This window comes from Phoca vitulina, unplaced genomic scaffold, assembly GCF_004348235.1.
Source record: "Phoca vitulina isolate PV1807 unplaced genomic scaffold, GSC_HSeal_1.0 scaffold8, whole genome shotgun sequence".
NCBI classification, from domain to species: domain Eukaryota; kingdom Metazoa; phylum Chordata; class Mammalia; order Carnivora; family Phocidae; genus Phoca; species Phoca vitulina.
Window position 1 is genome coordinate 68,446,049 of NW_022589711.1, and position 22,775 is coordinate 68,468,823.

Consider the following 22,775-nt stretch of genomic DNA (forward strand, 5'->3'; position numbering starts at 1 on the left):
AGCATAAAATTTTCATAAATATAGTAATGGTAATAGTTTTATTTTTCTTCTTTAAATGCAATCAGACAGTAATTTCTTCAGAATATTTCAGTTATGAGAAAAAAAAATGCGAGGAAAGAAAACTCTGCCGTAATATCCCATGATCTTATTCTCAATAAGAAATTAAATAATATCTCACTGATCTAGAAGCCGCCTATTTGTTAATCACTCCTTACCATAACAAACTCAAGAACCAGAAAACTAGCATGTAAGATCTGATTAACCAAATAAATGTCACAAAATTTGTGCATTAGTTACAAGAGAGTTGTTAATACTTCTTTGCAAGCCTATTTGCTATGACATTCATATACATACATGTGAGAACACACACACACACACACACACACACACACACACACACACACCTGAAAGGACTTGGGGATCTGCTTAATCCCCAGGAAAGTGGAAAAAAGAAAGAAGAATTGTGGGTGTGTTTAATTGAAAGATATGAAATTTGTTCATTCACTCACTAAACAACTATATAGTAGTTAACTGAGTTATGCAATGAGCTGAGCATTAAGAATAAAGTGGTGTCAAGGTGCCTGGGTGGCTCAGTCGGTTAAGCGTCTACCTTTGGCTCAGATCATGATCCCAGAGGCCTGGGATCGAGTCCTGCATCGGGCTCCCAGCTCGGTGGGAAATCTGCTTCTCCTCCACCCCCAAGCCCCTGATCGTACTCTCTCTATCTCTTTCTCTCTCTCAAATAAATAAATAAAATCTTAAAAAAAAAAAGAGAGAATAAAGTGGCGAACAAAACAGACACTGCTATAAGATCAAGTAATTTAGTGGAGGAGACAGACATTAAGAAAAGTACACAAACTATAATATTGAAAGAGGGGGCAAAAAGGGGCAGGTCAGTTGGAGCGAATTAGGAAATAATTCATTGATGAAGTGACTTTTGAACTGAAATTGGAAGACAGGCATAAACTAGATGAAGGGATAGTAAGAATTCCAGGGAAAAAGACCAAACTGCATGTAGGAAGGCTCTAAGGTTGGGGTTGGTGGGGCAGTGCTTAGTTCAAGTGTCTGAAAGAAGATCTATGTGGCTGGAGGGCAGAAGTCATGGAGAGATATGGTGTTTGGCAGAGTAGGGATGGCAGGGGATCTAGTCCTGAAACATGCATGGGCTGGTAGGCTAAGATAGGGATTTGGGTTTATCCTAAGAACAATGGGACACTGAGAAGAAGACAGTAAGGAAGGAATGCAGAGAGTGTGCCCTTGAATCCAAAAGAAGAAGCTTTTTTCCAAAAAGAAGGGAGGTCAAGTAAAGTAAAAACTACAAATCACAATGGAGCTGCTATCATTAATTGATGTGAGAGCTCTTTTGGTGGAGAAAAGCAATATTGGAGTAGTGTGGCAGACAGCTTTCTGTTGCCTACCTAACAGTCGTTTTTCTCTTCTTTCTTGTTGATAGAGCCTGCCTCCCACCACTGAGGCTAAAAATCCTGGAGCCCCGCTTTACCAGCCTCCCTTGCAGCTAGACAATGTGTTCTAGCATGACCGCTGGAACCTGAGTGCCCTCTGCTGGTGGCTTCTTGAAAGGTTTTTCTTCCTTAATGAAATGTGAAACATTTCTTATGTCCTATGTGAGGACATACCCTTAGAAATGCTGTAGCTGCCTTGTACCCATGGGGGAAAAACCAAAAAGATCACAAAGCCTCGACATCCCTGAATTGTTGAATTAAACATGTAGTCTTACATAGAAAAGTAAATCTTCATTTTTAAGTCACTTTTAGATGGGCATTTTGTAACTTGCTACCAAAAGAATCACAGCTGAATTAAGTGGATTAAGAACAGCCTAGGTGAAAAAGAACGGGAAACTGAGAGTTTGGACAGCTCTTGAAAATGACTACAATACTGAGGGATGGGGAAGTTGTTGGATCGGGAGTTTGGGTAGAGATTTGCGGTTTCTGGTTTGGTTTGGTTTTTGTTTTTAAGAGAGGAAATATTTGAATATACTTAAGTGATGATTGGAAGGATCCAATATAGAGCAGAAGATACATGATACAGAAAAAGAATTATCTTCAGGGTAAGCTTCCTGAGACTGAAAGCAGGAGGTGACATATCCAGCTCCACGGGACACAGGGTATCACTCCATCTTTCTTGAAACACTTTCTTTTATATATATATATATATTTACATGTCATAAACACTCCTGGTTTCCTTCCTATCTTCCGACCTTCCTTCCTTTCCTTCCTACTTCAGCTTCTTCTCACTCTTCTATGCTGTTTACACCTATCTTGGATCTCTCAACATTGAGGCAGACCCCAGGGCTCAAATCTTAATCCTCTTCTTTAACTATACTCTTCATAGCTTTAAATACCATTGACATGCTGATGACACTTAATGTGCATTTGAGGCCTTAATTTGCCACTGACAAATATGTCTACTTGCTTGCCTCATAGACACCTCAGAACTCTTGATTCTGCAATTACCACTATCACCCCCTCCAACATCCCCCCACCCCCAACACATACATGCAAAACACATATATTTCTTCTACATTCAGGTTTTAACTCTTGGTAAATGCCAATCTCATACACCTAGCTGCTTAAACCAAAGACCTGGAACCATCCCCGATTCCTCTTTTTTCATCATTTCTAACTCCTCCCATATTCAGTCAACCAGAAAGCCTTATGGGCTTTACTTGGAAACATCCAGATTCAGTCCACTTCTCTCCCCACGACCTCCACTCTAGTCTAAGCCACCATCTCTCACCGAGTTTATGGTGACTACCTCCCTGCTTCTACACCTGCAAGCCCACAATTCAATCTCCAGGTAGTATCCAAAGTTGTCTTTGATAAATACAGATCAGATCAAACCACTTTCTCATTGAAAATCCTTAGGATCGTCTCATAACATATAAAGTAAAATTCAAACTTCTTAGCATGACCTATAAAGACCCAGATGACCTGGTCCTGCCTATTTCTCCAGTGGCATCTCTCCCTCCATATCTCTTATTTATTTCATTCAAACCACACTCATCTCTCTGTTTTTGAGGACACAGCCTCTAAGAATACCAGCCGCAAGGGTTATGTGGAACACAATCTTCACAACAACATGCAGCAGACTTGCTTCAGGGCATTGATGTCCTCTCTTTCTGGCACTATCCCCCCTGATCTCTGAATGACCTGACTCACGTCAAATATCTGAGGATATCTGACTGCCTACTGTTGCCCCTTCTCTTCCTTCCTCTGTGCCTTGGAAGGATGACCTCCACTGACTACCACCTAGACTCCCTTATTTCTTACTTCCTACTCCCTTACTCTGCTAGAGTGCCCTGATAATAAGCACTGCTGAAAGGCTGGAGAACAGGAAAAGAGAGGTCAGGGTATTACCCACACTCCCCCTCCCCAGGTTCTCCCCTGACAAGCCACTCTTTAGACCATAGCCAAGTTTCCCCATGATCACAGCACATGTTGGGGGAGGGGGGAATCCTCTTTACCATAGCTACTGCTCCTTCCCACCAGGCTCTGGTAAATAACACCAGTATTTTTCTTTGTCTCTTCAGACTTAAAAGTAATAATTAATGGCTTCCCACGGTTGCCATTACCTGGGTGATTTGCCGTCTCCTGCTGGTTCTCTAAGCTAAGCCCATACCTCTGTAAATGGCCCCTTCCTTACACCCTCTTCAAATGAACCTTTTGAGTATGTTAAGTGATATTTGACAGATACAGTCATTGAGCATTTCCTATAATGCAGGCACTATCCTAAACACATTGCATATATTTAATCTTCACATTAACCCCTTTATAAAGGTCTTGTCAAAGTTCCAACTTTACAAATGAGGAAACCCAGAAACAGTTTAAGTAACTTGCTCAAGGTTATGTGGCTTATAAGTGGTAGAATCCAGATCTCGGTCTATGTTCTTAATCACCGTGTTTTTTGCATCCCAAAAGGTATCTTCCCTTTCCACCCTCGTAAATGCTGCCTTTTCCCATCCCAGTCACTGTGTTTCATATCACCTGCTTTATTCTCTTCCAAGAACTTTTTTTTTTAATTACCATTTATATTTAACTTGTGTATGAGTTTACTGTCTGTCTCTACTATAGAATGATAGCTTCATGAGACCAAGAAACCAGTTTGGCTTATTCATATCTGTACACAACCTCTAGAACAAAGTTTACCTACTGTAAGTATTCAACAAAGTACGACTTTCATTTTAATGCAGCAATAAGAAAATTTGAATGTGAATGCTGGCAAGAAAGTTGACCGAATTTCTATGTTTTCTTTTCTTCTCTCTGTAAAGCAGAAAGAGGAGTCCTCTGCTCATAGTAAGGGAGAGGTGAATAAATCAAATGTCTGCTGAAGGCAGAAAAGTTGAACTTCTCATTACACAGAGGGGGAGACCAGAGAAAGGCAGCAGAATTGCTGGATTGTGCTGAGGGCTCAGCTGTAGTTGGTCAGTGTGAATTTAAAGTGTTCCCAAACTTCCCTGTTTTTTTATTTCCTCCCACAGTGCTCAGCTGCCCTGGGGCAAGCATAAAGAAAATAAACCCTAGTGGAGTCAACCAAGAATGGGGAAGAAGGCTGCTGATCTATAAAAGGCACAATGCAAAGGTTTAACCATATGAATCCATTTAGTATGGAAGGAAACTGTCTAACATACCTCAGCAGGTTCTAAAAGCGTTAGTGTATTAGTGCAAAGGGTAACGACTGAGCTCACCACACGGGGAGGGCAACAAGCTTAGAATTGGAGTCCGTTTAGCCAATTACTAGCTGTGTGATCATTGGCAAATGACCTAATCTCTCCTAGTCTCAGGTTTTGCTTCTATAATTTGAAACCTGTACGCCTTCCTTGAAGAGTGTTTTGGGCCTGGGAATTAAGCTTTAATTAACCTGGAATGTCATACATATGAACAGATTATTCTACCACAACATCAGATAAAAGAAAAGGTACTGATTAACAAAAAACCATGATGATTCTTCATATCAAAAATGTAAAAATACATTTTTATCTATTTCCTTAGAGCTTGCATTTCTAAAGCAGCAGAATAAAACACCAAAAACAGGTTTTTATAATTTTAAAGAACTATAAAATGTAATATATATGTATATATATGAAAAATGAATTAATTATCTCAGTATGATCCTGCAGCCTGTCATTGTGAACATCTAGCCTTTGAAGGCAAGGAATATAAAGAATAAAATAATATAATAAGGGTATTTTCAAATTTGAACCTTTTTGATCATTATCCATTTTCATTAAGGCAACCAAATTGAAGAAAGTAAAAAAAGAACATATACTTTTTGGTCTTTAATTTTACTTTTGCAAAATGATAAGAATCAGGGGCAGGCAGTTTTTAAAGTCCAAAATCTACATATCTGCACTTAAAGTAACAGTTGTAATATCCAGATCATAAATCAACTATGCAAAAGTTACCTTGTCAAGACTGGAAGAAAAGAATGGCAGAAGTAAAGGTGGAATAAATGTATACAGGCTTGCATGAAATTACATCAGTGGCTCATTTAATTCAAGCAGGAGCCTAAGTTTTATCTTCCATTTTATGGATATTAGAGCCTATCCATTCTGATGAGCAGCATTACCTGCTCTCCTGTTATACTGACAGGTAGCCACAGAAATCTATCAATCGTTTTATCTAGGCATACAACACAATATCAAATATGAAATGGATTCTATAATAACCTTAAAAAAGCAGATACTGAACTTTCTGGAAAGCTGTTTTACGTCAGAGTTTCATAAACATGACTGTAATTCTGAATTTCTACAATCTTCATATTGTAATGTTGCCAAGGCTTTTTTTTTTTTTTTTTAAAAATTTTTTTTTTTTTTTCAACAGAGGGAGAGAGACAGCGAGAGAGGGAACACAAGCAGGGAGAGTGGGAGAGGGAGAAGCAGGCTCCCCACTGAGCAGGGAGCCCGATGTGGGACTCGATCCCATGACCCTGGGATCATGACCTGAGCCGAAGGCAGACGCTTAACGACTGAGCCACCCAGGCGCCCTGTTGCCAAGGCTTTTTAAAAGGTGCCTGTATGTGGGGCGCCTGGGTGGCTCAATCGTTAAGCGTCTGCCTTCGGCTCAGGTCATGATCCCAGGGTTCTGGGATCGAGTCCCACATCGGGCTCCCTGCTCCGCGGGAAGCCTGCTTCTCCCTCCCCCACTCCCCCTGCTTGTGTTCCTGCTCTCACTATGTCTCTCTCTCTCTGTCAAATAAATAAATAAAATCTTAAAAAAAAAAAAAAAAAAAGGTGCCTGTATGTGCTATACTTTCAAACTATATTTTTTGAAGATTTTTTCAAGTTAAAAATATATAGCGATATCACCAAAAATAAACCAGAACATAAATTATGAGCAAATAAATACCAGCGTCAATACAATCATATATAGCTTATTACCCAAGGAAGTATGTTCACTGGTCAGTTAAGTGAATTGTTATTTACAGAGTGACATGCTGTCAATGAATAAGTGTGAGTAGGTATAAATGATCTATTTCAAAATTGCATTACTTGAAAGAATTTGATCCCTTCTAGTTCTTTATAGCATTATAATTTTCAATACTTAAAGGTTATGAGTTTAACTTGCATAATAGTCTTTCCACTGAGAAAATACAATGAAATTGTTCACTAGAAAAAATTCTAACCTAATGCTAATGTTTACACTTTTTTTCCTCCTAAAGGCAATGGAAATTCACAAATTGAGAAAAGTAAATACTGATGAAATTTGGAAATTAAATATCCAAAGTTCAAGTCTAAAAGTAAACTTAAAAAATCTGCTGTAAACCAGCAAATATACAGTAGTTCTAAATAGTCAACCACGTGATCTATACAAACTTGAAGACAAAACTAACGGATATTGCAAATACAAATATATGTTGCTTACTCTTTTCTTCCTTCTCATTAAATGCTTTCCTAATCAGAAAACAATGCTTAGAAAAATCTCAAAGCAGTGGAAATCATGATAAAGTTGTGTAACACAGTAATGGGAGTAAAGCACATTTTCAAAAAGTAATAATTTAGTCAGAAAAAGCTTCAATTTATCTTTTCATGAATACTATGTTATCAAAGGGAAAAGACTAAAATTTGGCATTCAATTTTAAATCTTTTGTTTCCACTTTAAAATATACAGCTAATTGCCTCCCCTAGAAAGATAAGTGATGCAAATGCTTTATTATACACTGACTTCCAACCACTCTATCACTTCTTCTAAACTCGTTATATAGAGTTATAAAGTCATATTTTGTTACTACTGAAGGCTGCTGGCTTAATCAAAGATATATGTGTGTGTGCATGTGTGTGTGGGTGTGGGTGTCTTAGGGGTTCAACCAAGTCATACTATAATTAATCTGGCAGACTGTAAATTTTAAAAGATGTATAACTACTACTAGTAGCCAAGTTGCCAAGTTATTAATACCCCTAGATTCAGGATCTCTTGGCTACACTGTCTCCCATAGTGCTTATCATGAAATCTTGTAGAACTTTAACAGAATGAATCAAGCACCTTTCAAAAAGCATGTAATTTTGGGGACACCTGGGTGGCTCAGTCAGTTAAGCGTCTGCCTTCAGCTCAGGTCATGATCTCGGAATCCTGGGATGGAGTCTGCATCGGGCTCCCTGCTCAGCCTCTTGCTCCTCCTGCTTGTGCGCTCTCTCTCTTTCTCTGACAAACGAATAAATAAAATCTTAAAAACAAAAATAATGTAATTTTTTAAGTTTCAATATAATCATGAAAATAATATTTTACAGTTGTTTTGAGTCTAATGTTAAGACTCATTAATTACTGGATATATACAAGAAAACTGAAATGAAACACAGACATCCGTACACAGTCATTTATGTGGTAACAAAGTACAGTTATAAAAATTAGTCTATAGGAGTCTATCCTTCCTTGGATTACACACTTCGAACGTCACACATCATTTTTAGTTGGATACAAGAAAAATGTAATCTACTTTATTAAAGGAGGGACTAAACCAAGTTAACACTAGAATGAAAATAATTAGAAAGAATTAGATGGGATAGGATTAGTATTTCAAAGGGAAAAATAACCATTCAACAAACATTAAATACAACTACAATAATTCAATACTCTTCATACACTCAAAATCCTTTCTAGTTCTTTATAGCATTACGATTTTCAATATTTAATGATTTTAAAAGCAAGAGTAAATTGACAATGTACTCAACACAAATCATTGCATGGGGGAAACCCGGTAACAGAATTAAGCTCCCAAATGTTGTTGGCATTTTTCCAACCTACAAGGACACTTTCATTCCTCCAAATTTAAGTTAATTGCTGTTTACACATATTTTTACATAATTTGAATGCAAGTGTCATGATTTTGAAGTTAAAAGGGCTAAGATACACCTCGACTTTCTATAATAAAAATTTCTTGAGGTTTATTTCAGAATACTAAGATTAATGCAGAAGGCATCCAGGCTTTTACGTCATGGCCTGGGAGTTTAATAGATTTAACATACACTTCATATACATTATTTTGCAGGTGCATGAAGAATACTTTTAACAGTATAAAATAAACCTCAGGTTCTCCAAATATGTGGAACCAGTACATTTTTCCTTGTGTTTACATCCTGGTACACATATTTCATGGGAATAGAAGCATAAAGCATTTACTCAAACTCAAGGTAATTCCTTTGTATAGTTTCCTTTGTACAACTTCCTACATATTTCTTATTTAACTCCCATTCATCCCTTGGATTAAATTCCATAAGTTCATAACCATTTCTTAATACAATCTTAAAAGTCAACAGTGGACCTCAACAGGTTTGGAAATTCATTCTCCAGGCTTTAAACCAGTGTTTCCTAAACAGCTCTTCTTTAAGAGGAAACTAAAGAATGTGATGTGTACTATGGGGGGTGGGAGTAAACTTTGTTGCCTACACATTAAACAGACTTCGAGAAGTTCCTACCTTTCCAGGGCTTCTCAGAGCCTGCAATATGCTAATGTGTATTGCTAATATCCAAGAAGAGAATATAATATGCAACATTTCCCAAATATCTTTGACCAAGGAAACCTTAGAAAAATAAGTATAACTGAAAAACTGTTTCTACTGAATGTAAATTGGGAAATGCTGGAAAAATTTTCCAGGTAAGTCTATTTTTGAAGAATTTCAGAAAAGAGAATCCTAAAATGTTTACATAGAAACTATGGCTTTTACTTTTCTTACTGACATATATTACTCACTGTTTCCTCTTAATATTCAAGGAAGAAAAAGGAACATTTAGTGCTCATTAACTCCCTAAAGGCAAGTGTACCTTCATCTTTTCTCTCTACTGAATAATTCTAATTCCTTTAAGCTTTCTTCAGAGGTCCCATTTTCAAATTCTTTAGTCATTTTTAATGGTCCCTAAATAATTCAGTTTGTATATGACTTTCTTAAAGATGGTAACCCTAAACTTTGAAAATAAAACTATAAAAAGAAATAAATTTTTTTCTCAATTATTCCTAATTATTAAGAGATCTCAGGATCATGCTAATTTTATTTTTAAATAAGAATTTTATATTATCACTGCTCAAGAAAGACTGCATACTGGATCTGTGATCCCAGGACAAGTGGTATAGCCCAGAATCTGGGGAAACTTTTCTGAAGAAAGTTGGTAGATCTCTTATTTGGTTCTTTCCTTCATTTCATTGTGGTTTTTTTAAAGGTTTTTTATTATTTTGTAATTTGATGGAAATCAGTAGTGTCAGAGAAAAGGTGAGGGGAAAATAACCAAATCAACACTGCAGAGTTGATAAGGAGGTAATTTAACCCATCATTTCTTACTAGAATCCCAATAAACAAGTCATTATCACAAATTGGAGCTTAGGAGATAAAGATGTAATTTGTGATAATTTTTTATATAGTTTTAATAGGAAAGACAACATGTATAAGACTCAATTTTTTTCATTACCTTATTTAAACTCTACTCTTATCTTAACCAGGAAATTGGATTTCTGCTATAGAAACTTTACTGCACAAAACATTTATGAATCCAGGATATAAGATTTTCTCCATTGTCAAATAAATAGAGTTTGGGTTTGGAAATAGAGTCCAAAGGAAGAAAAAAATAAAACAACACCGTTAAAATGAAATTTATCTCAAGATAACCAAGTGATCAAAGGTGTATTCCTACTTGCTCAAGAGAAAAGTATATTCATATGCAGCTGCTGTAATCCTCGAACTAATGAATCCTTGAGGACTAGACTCCTCTCTTTATATTAAGTCTGTGGTGTTAAAAACGAAGTCCAAAATACCAAACTTCATCGTCTGTGGGGACTAGATATTTGGGAGCTCAGTGTAAGGGCTGAAATAGAGAAGGAATCAAACTATTCAACTAGCAGTTGGTCGAAAATACAGAGTTGGCAGTGATGATATTGGCAGTGGTTGAATAGGGAAGGCTGAGTCAAGGAAGGCAAAGATGGCAAACCAAGCAGCAGCAAGATGGCGGCACAAGGGTGTGTGGTGGGGTTGGAGGAAGGTGTGAAGGGTAAGGTTGGTGTTGAGCAAAGTAAAGGGCTTAGCAGAGGCCAAACCAAGACTGATAGTGGCAGGAACAGCATTGGAGGAGACAAAGATGGTAGCTCCTGAGTGACACTTGACATATTGTAGTCTGGGGGTAAGATTTAAAGGGTATCTAAAATGAGTAGCCAAACAAGAGGAAAGTAAGTCCAATAAGCTAAATAAAGAGTCTAGTCAGAGTAGGAAAAGCCAGCTATAGGCTGAGAACCAGAGAGCACAACTGGGATTAGAAACAACGTCATATCCATCAAGGGTCCATAGTAAGAGGAGTGTTGGATAAAGTCCAACACATGTTTTATTGCAACTTCCACTGTCTTTCGCTTATGTTCCTGAAAAAGCATTATCTTCCCTCATCCCACCTTAAAAAGCTTCTGATCTGGGCGCCTAGGTAGCTCAGTCAGGTAAACATCTGACTCCTGATTTGGGCTTAGGTGATGAATTCAGGGTCATGAGATAGAGCCCCGCATCATGTTCCACACTGGCATGGAGTCTGCTTAGGATTCTCTCTCTCCCTCTGCCCCTCCCCTCTCCCTCTCTTAAAAAAAAAAAAAAAAGGCTTCTGATCAATGTAAGCAATGGGGTCCTCATAATAAGAGTGAAGGTAAAAGAGTAGCTATTGCCACAGTAAGCACAGTGGCCTTGGGGGTAATAGGTGATGTCAGCAGCTGAGAAGCTGGCTGCAGGAACTGAAAAAGCAGGAGCTGAGAAAAAGGTAAGTACTTTCTAGACAGATCATATCTTAAGGATCTTCTTTAGGTTTCCCACCTTATTTCTATATCCAAGAATGGAATTTGACAATCAAATGTGTTATATAGTATATCTTATTGGTATTACACGCTATGTCAGTCACACAGGAATCAGAGTCCAAACCAAGGAATTTTAATAAAGGACCACTTATAGAAGAATGGACAGGGTGAAGGGAACCAAAAAGGAATGTTTCAACACCTGGAGAATAGCAACTGAAAGAAGTTGTTTCTTGCCCTAGTGCAAGAGGAATTAAAAAAACAAAACAAACAAACAAAAAAACTCCTGTTACTGGAGTACAGGAGGCATGGACCCATGACCAGCTAAAGTGCCAGTCATGGGAGGATGCAGTCACTACTAGAAACCGTGGCACATGGTGGGAAGGAATGGTGGAAAAATAACCCAAACTCTCTCTCCTACTACCCCTCATTCCTGCTATTGACTTGCATGTGTTGGATTAAACAGAAAGCTAGCTGTCATGGCAGCCTGGGTAAATGCTCATAGAAGTCAAGGTCAGCCTCTCAGGGCACAGAACAAGGTAGAGAAAGGCAAAATGTGGACTAGGTAGGGTGGGTCACAAACAGATAACTAGTAGATACATTATAGGATTACGGGGACACAGAGTTAAACCATGCCTAGAAATGAATTCTCCTGGCCACAAATATAGAATGCTCCCCATTTGTCTTCCCTATAGCATGAAATCCTTGAATTATGAGAGATAGGTCATGAGTGGTAGGAAATTCAGAGTTATTAAAATTTATTCCTGAACTCCTATGTGTGCCATGCGCTATTTGCAAAGGAATGGGAGCAACTAACCATAGCAAAGAGTAAATGTGTAATGAATAGCAGTCTTTTGTTTGCTTCTAAATACTGTGAAATAATTTGAATATTGGGAAATATATCTAGATGTTTTCATTAGCATTTTGGATAACAATGAAAAATTGTTTTGCTTTTAATGTTGGTCATTTAAAATTGATTTTTTTCTTAGCAAATGCTCTATAATAATCATTTCTTTCTTTTTTTTTTTTTTAAGTAAGTGCTGGGTTCACTTAGGATTTGATAAGTGATTTAAAAAGGGAGTTTTAGGGGCGCCTGGGTGGCTCAGTCGGTTGAGTGTCTGGTTCTTAGTTTTGGTACAGGTCATGATCTCATGGATCGTGGGATCCAGCTCCTCAATGGCCTCCATGCTTGGTGGGAAGTCTGCCTGGGATTCTCTCCTTCTGCCCCTCCCCCCCACTTACATGCGTGTGCACGTGCACTCTCTTTCTGTCTCTCTCTAAAATAAATAAATAAATCTTTTAAAAAATAATAAAAATAATAAAAATAAAAAGGGAGATTTAGACATGCTGAAAAGTAAGAACAAAAAGCAAAGTAAGAACAATATTGCTAGTGATGGAGATCATGTGTTGTTTGAGTTTGTCCTTATCTTTTAGTTTAGTAGTTTCTGGATAATAGTTACAAAGAGCAATACCAGTTTGGTACTGGTCTGACCCCAAAGCCATTATCTTCTCCTCATAATATCTTTCCCTCATTTAAAATGTTAGCCTCCTTTCTTGACTGAATGCATGGCATAGACTACATTTTTCCCTAAAATGACTTTCTTTTATTGAACTGATGCTGAAATATCACAAAATAATGTTTCAGTGAACATGAGATTTTTATACATATCTATACTATTTTAAAAGAAGATCTAACTTTGTAACATAAAACACCATATTTTAAAGTGAAAATAACAGCTTAAAAGGCTAAAGAAATTTTTAAAAATAAAATCAACTTTTCTATGGCAGATGATGCGATAGGAGGAAGAATGTAAGAAATAGTGGCTTATACTCAAAACACAGTTAAAGGATTATGCCAGTTTGTGAAAACCATACCATATATTATATGGAGAAAACTATTAAAATTATTTGACAAAAAAAAAAATCCATGGAAGAAAAGAAGTAAGTCATGACTATGGAGGGATAGTCAGGAAACAAAACTGTTTTCCGTGGGAGCCTTTGTTGTTACTTTCCTAACACTTCAGTGGTTGAAAGGAAATCAAACTGCGAGAAGTTACTGCCAGTCCAGTGAGCCCTGGGGGATTTGTCACAAATTTGGAGCCTGAGTGGCCTCAAGCTTCACAGTTCTGCTCCTCAGAAGTGACAGAAAGCAAAGGGACCAACTGAGAAATTGGAGCATTAGTTATGCGGAATTGAACACCAACATATTTTAAATTGTTGGGCAAACTTCAGGCCACCCTTTCAGTTTTGCATTAGACCAAATGACCAAATAATTTCCTCCAACACACGTGCTATACTTAGGAGCTTACAAGGAACAACCACTGTTTTGTAGCTATTCACAGGTAATTCTGAACTTACTCTTGACTGGAAGAAAGCTTCTTAAACCCTGAAAATTGGGTAAATAACTAAAAGCAGTTAGCTCTGAAACTCCTTTTAGACTACTTTATGTGGTGTCATTTTACTAAAAACCTAATAAAGGATAGGAACATTCAAGGAACTTAGCTCTTGGTCCAAGAGAAATGATGAACATCAACAGAGTCTTTGGAAGTAAATTATATAGATGCAGTTAGCTGTGACCACAGATGTTCTCTAGTCCTCACTAGAAAAAAAAGATTTCTGTTTGTCTCCAAGTGGAAGAAACGTGAACCAGCTGAAACATTGACTTACACATTGTCTCACTCTAAATCAATGTTTCTTAAATGGAGCCCATGGATCTAGAACCACCTGGAGTGTTTGATTAACATGCAATTCCCAGCCCCCACACACAGATAATTCATATGCATGCTAAAATTTGAAAACCACTGCTACAAAGAGCTCAAGTATTATTTCACAAGAAAGCATATGAAGATTAGAATCTACTTTGCTTTTGATAACATTAGAAGATTTTTAGGAAACGAACGGAAACTTGAGGGAAGAACATATGGAGTAATTCAAGTAGGCCTAAAGTTGTCTAATATGAATCAACAATAATAAATCATTTTATTTCCATAATTTCCCATCATACCTGGTCTCACCATCTGGATTTTGGATTAGAGACAATTTTAGAATTCTTTATAATTGTTTATTTTCTTCTTCTATAGTCTGGAAGGAAAAAAAATCTAAGCTTAAAGAACAATCAGCATGTTAGCTGATTCTTAAATATTTTTAAAAGGCCCTCATTCTTTTAAATTTCATCAATTTGTATATTTTAAAATAATCTGTTAATCATAATATAAATCAGAAATATCTTAATACTAAACAATTAATTTTATGGACATTTTTATTTAAATAACTTTTTTCTACAAATAAAAATTACACAGACTAAACCAAGAGCCTCCCAAATGCTAAGAATCTTTATCAATTTCAGAAAACTTCCATTATGCATAAAGCGATATGGAAATTAATGTTACAGGAAAAGTTCAATTAAATACATATGAAGAAGGAGCCAAATGATCACAATTTAAAGATAAAATTGCAATTCCCAAATTGGAAATGATTAAATCTATATAGAAGAGCTCAAGAACTTGGTTGGTTTATATACTATAAACACTCAACATATAAATAAAACTTTCCTATACACTAAAAATTAGATGAAAATAAACAATAAATGTTCACAATACAAACAAAAAAAATAAGATGGCTAAGAATCGGACAAGAAAACTAACAACAAAGTATAAATTTTACTGAAGGACATAAAAGATCTGACTCTCTTCCCACCCCCTTATTTTCGTTATTAAACAAGTAATGAGGTAAGGTAGAGTAAAGATAGCAACTCATAGGGCAGGGCATGGATCCAAGAGGGCCAAGAGCAAGGTGTCAGACCTTGGCAGGGTAAGGAGGAGTTTAACAGGGAGGCAACCCAGTGTAGGGAACCAGGAGATGAGCAAGGTGAGGAGGGCATCCAAAGAGGGGCAAGCCCAGACATGGGCCGTTGGGGCCCAAACTGGATGAGGAGGGTGTTCATGCAGGGGGGAGCCTAGTGAGGACTGTCAGAGCCCAAGTGGCAGGAGGAGGGCATCTATTCAGAGGAAGGAGTAGTGGCAATAGTGGGATACTGGTTTCATGCAGGAGAATTGATCAGATGAGTAAATATCTTAAAAATGCTAGAAGACATGTTCCTGATTAACAGGTAAGAGATTTACAAATATGGGGCACCTAGGTCGCTCAGTCGGTTGGGCGTCTGCCTTCAGCTTAGGTCATGATCCCTTGGGTCCTGAGATAGAGCCCCACGTCAGGTTCCTTGCTTGGCTGGAAGCCTGCTTCTCCCTCTCCCTCTGCCTGCTGTTTCCCAGATTGTGCTCGCTCTCTCGCTCTCTCTCTGTCAAATAAATAAATAAAATCTTTAAAAAAAAAAAAGAAAAATTTACAAATATGGAAAAGGAGAAAACAAAAATGAATTCTGTGCTGTTTGATCAGAATTTGAAGTGTTAATGTAAACTCATTGCTTTAAATAGATAGGTAGAAAGATACAGAAATACTGATGTAAATTTGTGTAAATACGTATTTCCCAGCTCTGTCCATTGAGAAGCCCAGACGGAGTGACACTCCAGTGGTAACACCTAGCACCCAGATCCTGACTTTTAAATATTATTTTCCTCTAAAAGGAAACAGTCATTCCTTCAGTATGGTAATTACTTTTTAAATACAACACCAAAGACACAATCTATGAAAGAAAAAGATTCATAAACTGGACTTCATTAAAATTAAAAACTTCTGCTCTGCAGAACATTCACACTGTCAAGAGAATCAGAAGACAAGCTATAGACTGGGAGAAAATATTTGCAAAAGACATCTGATAAAGGACTGTTATCCAAAATACACAAAAAACTCTTAAAAGACAACAAAAAGAAAACAAACAACCAGGTTAAAAAATGGGCCAAAGACCTTAATAGACACCTCACCAAAGAAGATATACACATGGCAAATAAGTACAGGAAAAGATGTTCCACATCATAGATCAGCAGAGAAATACAAATTAAATGCAAATTAAAATGAGATACCACTACATACCTATTAGAATGGCCAAAGTCAGAACACTGACAACACCAAATGCTGTTGAAGATGTGGAGCAGCAGGAACTCTCATTTTTGGCTGGTGGGAATGCAAAATACAGCTACTTTGGAAGACAGTTTGTCAGTTCCTTACAAAACTAACCATACTCCTACCATACAATCCAGCAACTATGCTCTGTGGTATTGATCCAAAGAAATTAAAAACTTAGATCTATGCAAAAACCTGCACACAAATGTTTATAGCAGACTTGTTCATTCTTGCCAAAACCTGGAAACAACCAAGATGCCCTTCAGTAGGAGAATGGATAAATAAACTGTGCTATATTCAGACAATGGAATAATAATCAGCACTAAAAAGAAATGAGCTATCAAAACATGGAAAAAATTTTAAATGCATACTACTAAGTGAAAAAGGACAATCTGAAAATTCTACATATTGTATGATTTCAACTATATGACTTTATTGAAAAAGCAAAACTATGGAGACAGTAAAAAGATCAACAGTTGTCAGAATTTAGGAGGGAGGGAGCAATGAATAGGCAAAGCACAAAGGATTTTTAAACCAGTAAAACTATTCTGTATGAAACTACAATAGCGAATATACATCATTACACATTTGTTAAAACCCATAGAATGTACAACACCCAGAATTAATCTTAATGTAAACTATGGATTTGGGGGAAAAATGATTTGTCAACATAAGTTCACTGATTTTAAAAAATGTACCATTCTGGTGGAGGATGTTAATAATGTGGGAGGTTGGGTAGCCTGGGTGGCTCAGTCAGTTAAGCATGTGACTCTTGATTTCGGCTCAGGTCATGATCTCAGGTTTGTGAGATCCAGCCTTGTGTCTAACTCCATGTTGGTGTGGAGCCTGCTTAAGAGTCCTTCTCCCTTTATCCCTCCCCCACTCTAAAATTTAAAAAGAAAAATGTGGGAGGTTATACACATGTGGGGCAAGGTTATGTGGGAAATCTCTGTACCTTCCACTCAACTTTGTACTAAAACTACTCTAAAAATCAGTCTATTTTATATCAAAAAAATTCATGCAAAAAGAATTATTTACCAAAATGGAAAAAAAAAACCTTACAGAATTGATTTGTCACCAAATATGCTGTGCAAATAAAAACATTTATATATATATGAAATATTTTGTATATTACAGGTATCCCCCACTTTTCAAAAGTTCATGTTATGGCAATTCGCTGTTACGAAACACCTACATTAGTACCTGTGTTCATTAACCAAAAGGAATCTGAAGAGGACTTTTGCTTTTATGAAAAATGAAAGCGAAAATAATACTGAGTGTTGTTTTGCAGTGAGCCATTATAGAGACAGCAGGTACGGCAGCAGCGAGAGGGGCTACACCAAACCTCCCTCCCTAGGAACTACACCCAGCACCAAGCCACGGTGAACTATGTGAGAATCTGAGTGTTATTTCTCAATTTATTTTGTGTATTCATTAGCAAGATGTATCCTAAGGAATCAGAAAAGCCTGTAAGAGGTTATTTTGGGGATCTGGGAACACTCAAAAATTTTTCCACTCAATTAATGGTACTGCTCCTTCACTTTATGCCTTTTCAGCTTACAAAAGTTTTCAAAGGAATGTTCTACTTTTGGATAGCAGGGGAAACCTGTACATATATTTGCTAGATTTGGTGAGAAAGCTAGCAGGACTAAAACCAGATATTAGCTTCCTACTTGCCCCAAACTGATCTTTCCTTAAAGAAACAAAATGAAGTATAAATAACCAAAATAATGATAACAATAATAATAATAATAAAGGAATAAAAAGAAACAGCGTTCCTTAGAGAAATGCTTGGTTCCAGGACTGGAGAAGTGGAAGTACAAAATCTACCTGGAACATTTACTGCGCCAGAAAGCAAGGCATTGCTCCAAGCATGATAGGGACATGTCAAAGGATCTCAAGACCCACCCTAAAGTGCTCCCACTAGTAAAATACAGGAAAATCTGAACGTGAAAAGAAAAAAAAATGAGAGTAACATAACCCATTAAATACAATTGAATATCATGAGTACATCCTGATAAAAAATATAGTTAATTAATTAAAAGTTAGCTGGGAATGGAATATGTACACAGTGTTAAGGTTCTCCTTCAAAATAATTATTAATTATGAAGGGGAAAAGGAAAAGCTTTACAGGGAAGAAGACTGGCAAACATCACCTTACTCAAGCAGCACCTGTGAAGATGCAATGGGAAAAGTGTAGCATCACCTCTATGATATTCCTCCCAAAGATGCATGCTTTAAAGCTAAACACGAATGAACGCCAAACAAATCCAAACTAGCTGACTAGCAAACTAGTAGACTACCTCTACTCCTTAAAAGTACTAAGTTTATGACATCAAAAAAAGATTGAGAAACTATATAAGATAGAACAAGGTTAAAGAGACGTGGCAACTAAAGACATGATTCTAAACTGAATTCTTTTGTTATTTATAAAGGACATTATTGGAAAATTGACAAAAACTAACAGGGTCTGAGAATTAGATGAAGTCATGTATCAACCATAATTTCCTGATTTTGATGGCTGTAGTGTGATTAGGAAGAAGAACGTCTTTATTTTTAGGAAATGCACACTAAAGTTTTTGAAGGGGAGATGGGCAACTTACTTTCAAATGGCTTAGGAGAAAAATAGGCATTTGTATTCTGCTTGCAACTTTTCCATAAGTTTAAGATTGTTTCAAAATAAAAAGTCTTTAACAAAAATGGATTTGAAAAAATTGATAAACTGGGTTCCTGATTCTGAAAATTCAACAGTACAAAGATTATTTAAAATTTACTTGGTTAATAAAATTACAATAATATTATTTTTAACTAAACAAATAGCCTACATTCCACCTGGAAGAAAGAGTGGACAAAACAGTAAGAAAATATTTGAAAAATAAGACTAATACACAGGACCTGTACTGCTCAATATTATAAAGTACTAGAAATATGTAATAAATCAAAACAATGTAACATTTTTCCAAATAAACAGATTTAAACATTTTTTTTTTTAAGATTTATTTATTTATTTATTTGAGAGAGAATGAGAGACAGAGAGCATGAGAGGGAGGAGGGTCAGAGGGAGAAGCAGACTCCCCGCTGAGCAGGGAGCCCGATGCGGGACTCGATCCCGGGACTCCAGGATCATGACCTGAGCCGAAGGCAGTCGCCCAACCAACTGAGCCACCCAGGCGCCCCTCCAAATAAACAGATTAATGAAACTGAAGAAGTCCAGAAGATACAAGTACATGTAAGTATTTTGTACATAATAAAGAAAACATTTCAAATTACTATGGAAAGATGGGCTCTTCAATACTGCTATTTAGATCCTTATCTAATACTTCACAACAAAACAAATTCCAGATGAAATGAAAATTTAATTGTAAAAAACTCAAAACATAAAGGTATCTAAAGAAAATATTGATTAATATGCATGTAACTTGGCGTAACAGAATCTAAGCTTGATGTCAAAGAAAAAAAACAAGAAGGAGATCTATATTCCCATAAACAGAATAAACAGACAATAGATTAGAAAAATTAGACAAGTCTCAAAAGATGGAATTCATTTGGCAAATAAATATATTTTAAAATGTTTAGATCATTAATAATCATAGTTCTGACAATTTAGGCAATGAGAGAGATCACACCTACTGGATTGGCTAATATTAAAAAGAATGTAATGACCAGTCTTGAAGAGGGCACACTGAACTTTTGTCAGAGGGATTACATGTGGCCATCACCATTAGGGAGGGCACACTGGGAATATATTCTCAAAGGATTGAAAATTTGCATATCCCTCACCCCAAAAATTCCCCATCAAGAATTGTCCCTACAGAAACAAACAACTGTGCAAAGCATATACAATGTTTCTTACTGACAATAGGGGGGAAAAAAACCTAGAAACAACTGTGCAAATCAAGTAATTAGTTGTTAAATTATGTCATTAAAACAATGAGTTAATAATTATGTCATCCAGTATCGGGGGGAGCACCTGGGTGGCTCAATCAGTTGAGCTGCCCACTCTTGATTTCTGCTTAGGTCATGATCTTGGGGACCTGGGATCTAGCCCCAAGTTGGGATCCACGCTCAGCAGTGAGTCTGCTTGAGATTCTCTATCTCCCTCTGCCCCTCTCCCCTGCTCTCTCTCTCTTTCTCTCTAAAATAAATAAATAAATTGTGGGGATAAAATCTGAGAATTCATAAGGGGGAGAAAATTTACAAAAAAAGTTTAATTAAAGAAGAAATGAAGCATCTAAAGAATGTAGTTACTTTAATTTTTCATATTGTGTATTCTCTTCATAGTTTGTATTATAATATCTGTTATGCAATTTCCATGCAGCAGAACCACTTAGTTGCAAAAGAACTGTATAACTGATAGAGAGATCCAACATCATATCTTTAAAATTGCAAGTCATTGCTGCAAGCAAACTGTTATAAATTTTTACATTACTGTGTAGTGTATAATATAAAACTAAGCAACCCAAAAGAATTAGAATTAGTATTTGATATATATTTTCTAAGACAGAATTTAAATCTACATAATGATAAAATATGAATTACTAACTTTATAGACTGTTTCCATAAAATTAGAAATGCTTATATGTTTCAGATAATTAAGCAAAATACGAAAATTCTTTTTTTAAATATAAATAGATTGGGCGCCTGGGTGGCTCAGTTGGTTAAGCGACTGCCTTCGGCTCAAGTCATGATCCTGGAGTTCTAGGATCGAGTCCCGCATCGGGCTCCCTGCTCGGCGGGGAGTCTGCTTCTCCCTCTGCCCCTCCCCCCTCTCATGTGCTCTCTCTCATTCTCTCTCTCTCAAATAAATAAATAAAATCTTTAAAAAAAATAAATAAATAAAATAAAATAAAATAAATATAAATAGATTATTTAGAGAATTAAGTTGAATATCATATCAAGAACTTTTTTTTAAATTTTTTTAAAGATTTTATTTTATTGGGGCACCTGGGTGGCTCAGTTGGTTAAGCCTCAGACTCCTGATTTTGGCTCAGGTCATGATCTCAGGGTCATGAAATCCAGCCCTGCACTGGACTCCGGGCTCAGGGCTCAGCACTCCAAGTCTGCTTGAGATTCTCTCCCTCTCCCTTTTTTTAAATTTTTTTTTACGATTTTATTTATTTGTCAGAGAGAGAGCACATGCAGGGGGAGTAGCAGGCAGAAGGAGAAAGAGGCTCCCCACTGAGCAAAGAGCCCAATGTGGGACTCAATCCCAGGACCTGGGATCATGACCTGAGCTGAAGGCCAAGGCTTAACCGATTGAGCCACCCAGGAGTTCCTCCCTCTCCCTTTTTTTTAAAGATTAATTTATTTATTTGAGAGAGAGAGTGGGAGAAAGAGAGTGTGGGGAGAGGGATGGGGGAGAGGGAGAGAATCTCAAGCCGACTCGGTGCTGAGCCTTGAGCCCAGAGTCCAAAGCAGGGCTGGATCTCACGACCCTGAGATCATGACCTGAGCTGAAATCAGGAGTCCAATGCTTAATTGACTGAGTCACCCAGGTGTCCCCATATCAAGAACTATCTTAAATAATTTTAACTAGTGAACTTTTACATGATTGTCTAATTCTATAGTCTTAAAATGGAAGAAGACCAATTTAAAAAAAATGCATCAAAAAAATTATTTCTAACTTATTTTCTCTCTTGGACATTTTGGATATTTAAATTCAATGACATAAATGACTAATACAATGTAATTTGTGTGGCCACAGGGAATACCTTGTGACATGAAAGAGTATGTCCTCATTGAAAACCTAATACAAAAAGGTAGATCATTTTCAATAAACAAAACAATAACACAAAGTACCAATTCCAAATAATGGATCCCCAAGGTCACAAAAGTCTTAATTTTACAATTATAAGAGCATATGTTGATATGGACATGTGTGGAATTAAAAGAGACAGGTGAAATGTTAAATTCAATCCATGGTAACAAAAGAATTTATTCTATAGAAATTCCAAGAACATATTTGTAGACTTCAAAATAAACACTTGGCTTTTCTTATATCTCCTCATGCCTCATTTCTGATCTTGATTCTTACGTGTCCTGGTATGATATCCTCGTAAGCAATAAACACTGTGTTTTGCATGTAAATTTTTACATGGCTTTTCTTAGGCAAATTCTCAAGATTATACCTGACGGGTATACCTGCTTTGTGATCAAAGGCAATATTTTCTCAATTGAATCAATCATTTAGAAATTTGGAAAACAGGGGCACCTGGGTGGCTCAGTCGTTAAGCGTCTGCCTTCGGCTCAGGTCATGATCCCAGAGTCCTGGGATCGAGCCCCGCATTGGGCTCCCTGCTCGGCAGGAAGCCTGCTTCTCCCTCTCCTGCTCCCCCTGCTTGTGTTCCCTCTCTCTCTGTGTCTCTCTTGCCAAATAAATAAAATCTTTAAAAAAAAAAAAATTTGGAAAACAAAAGAAATGTGAGTTAAGGAAAAGAATTCATGGAATGGAAGATGTGCTTCTTGGTGTACTGTTTTTCCTTTGGCCCTTC

The 22,775-nt window shown here is 36.9% G+C and overlaps 1 protein-coding gene across 6 annotated transcripts in view; it reads right to left on the reverse strand.

Moving 5' to 3' along the window:
• NLGN1 (neuroligin 1) overlaps positions 1-22,775 on the reverse strand; it is an 825,166-nt gene that overhangs the window by 779,047 nt on the left and 23,344 nt on the right. The window lies entirely within an intron of this gene.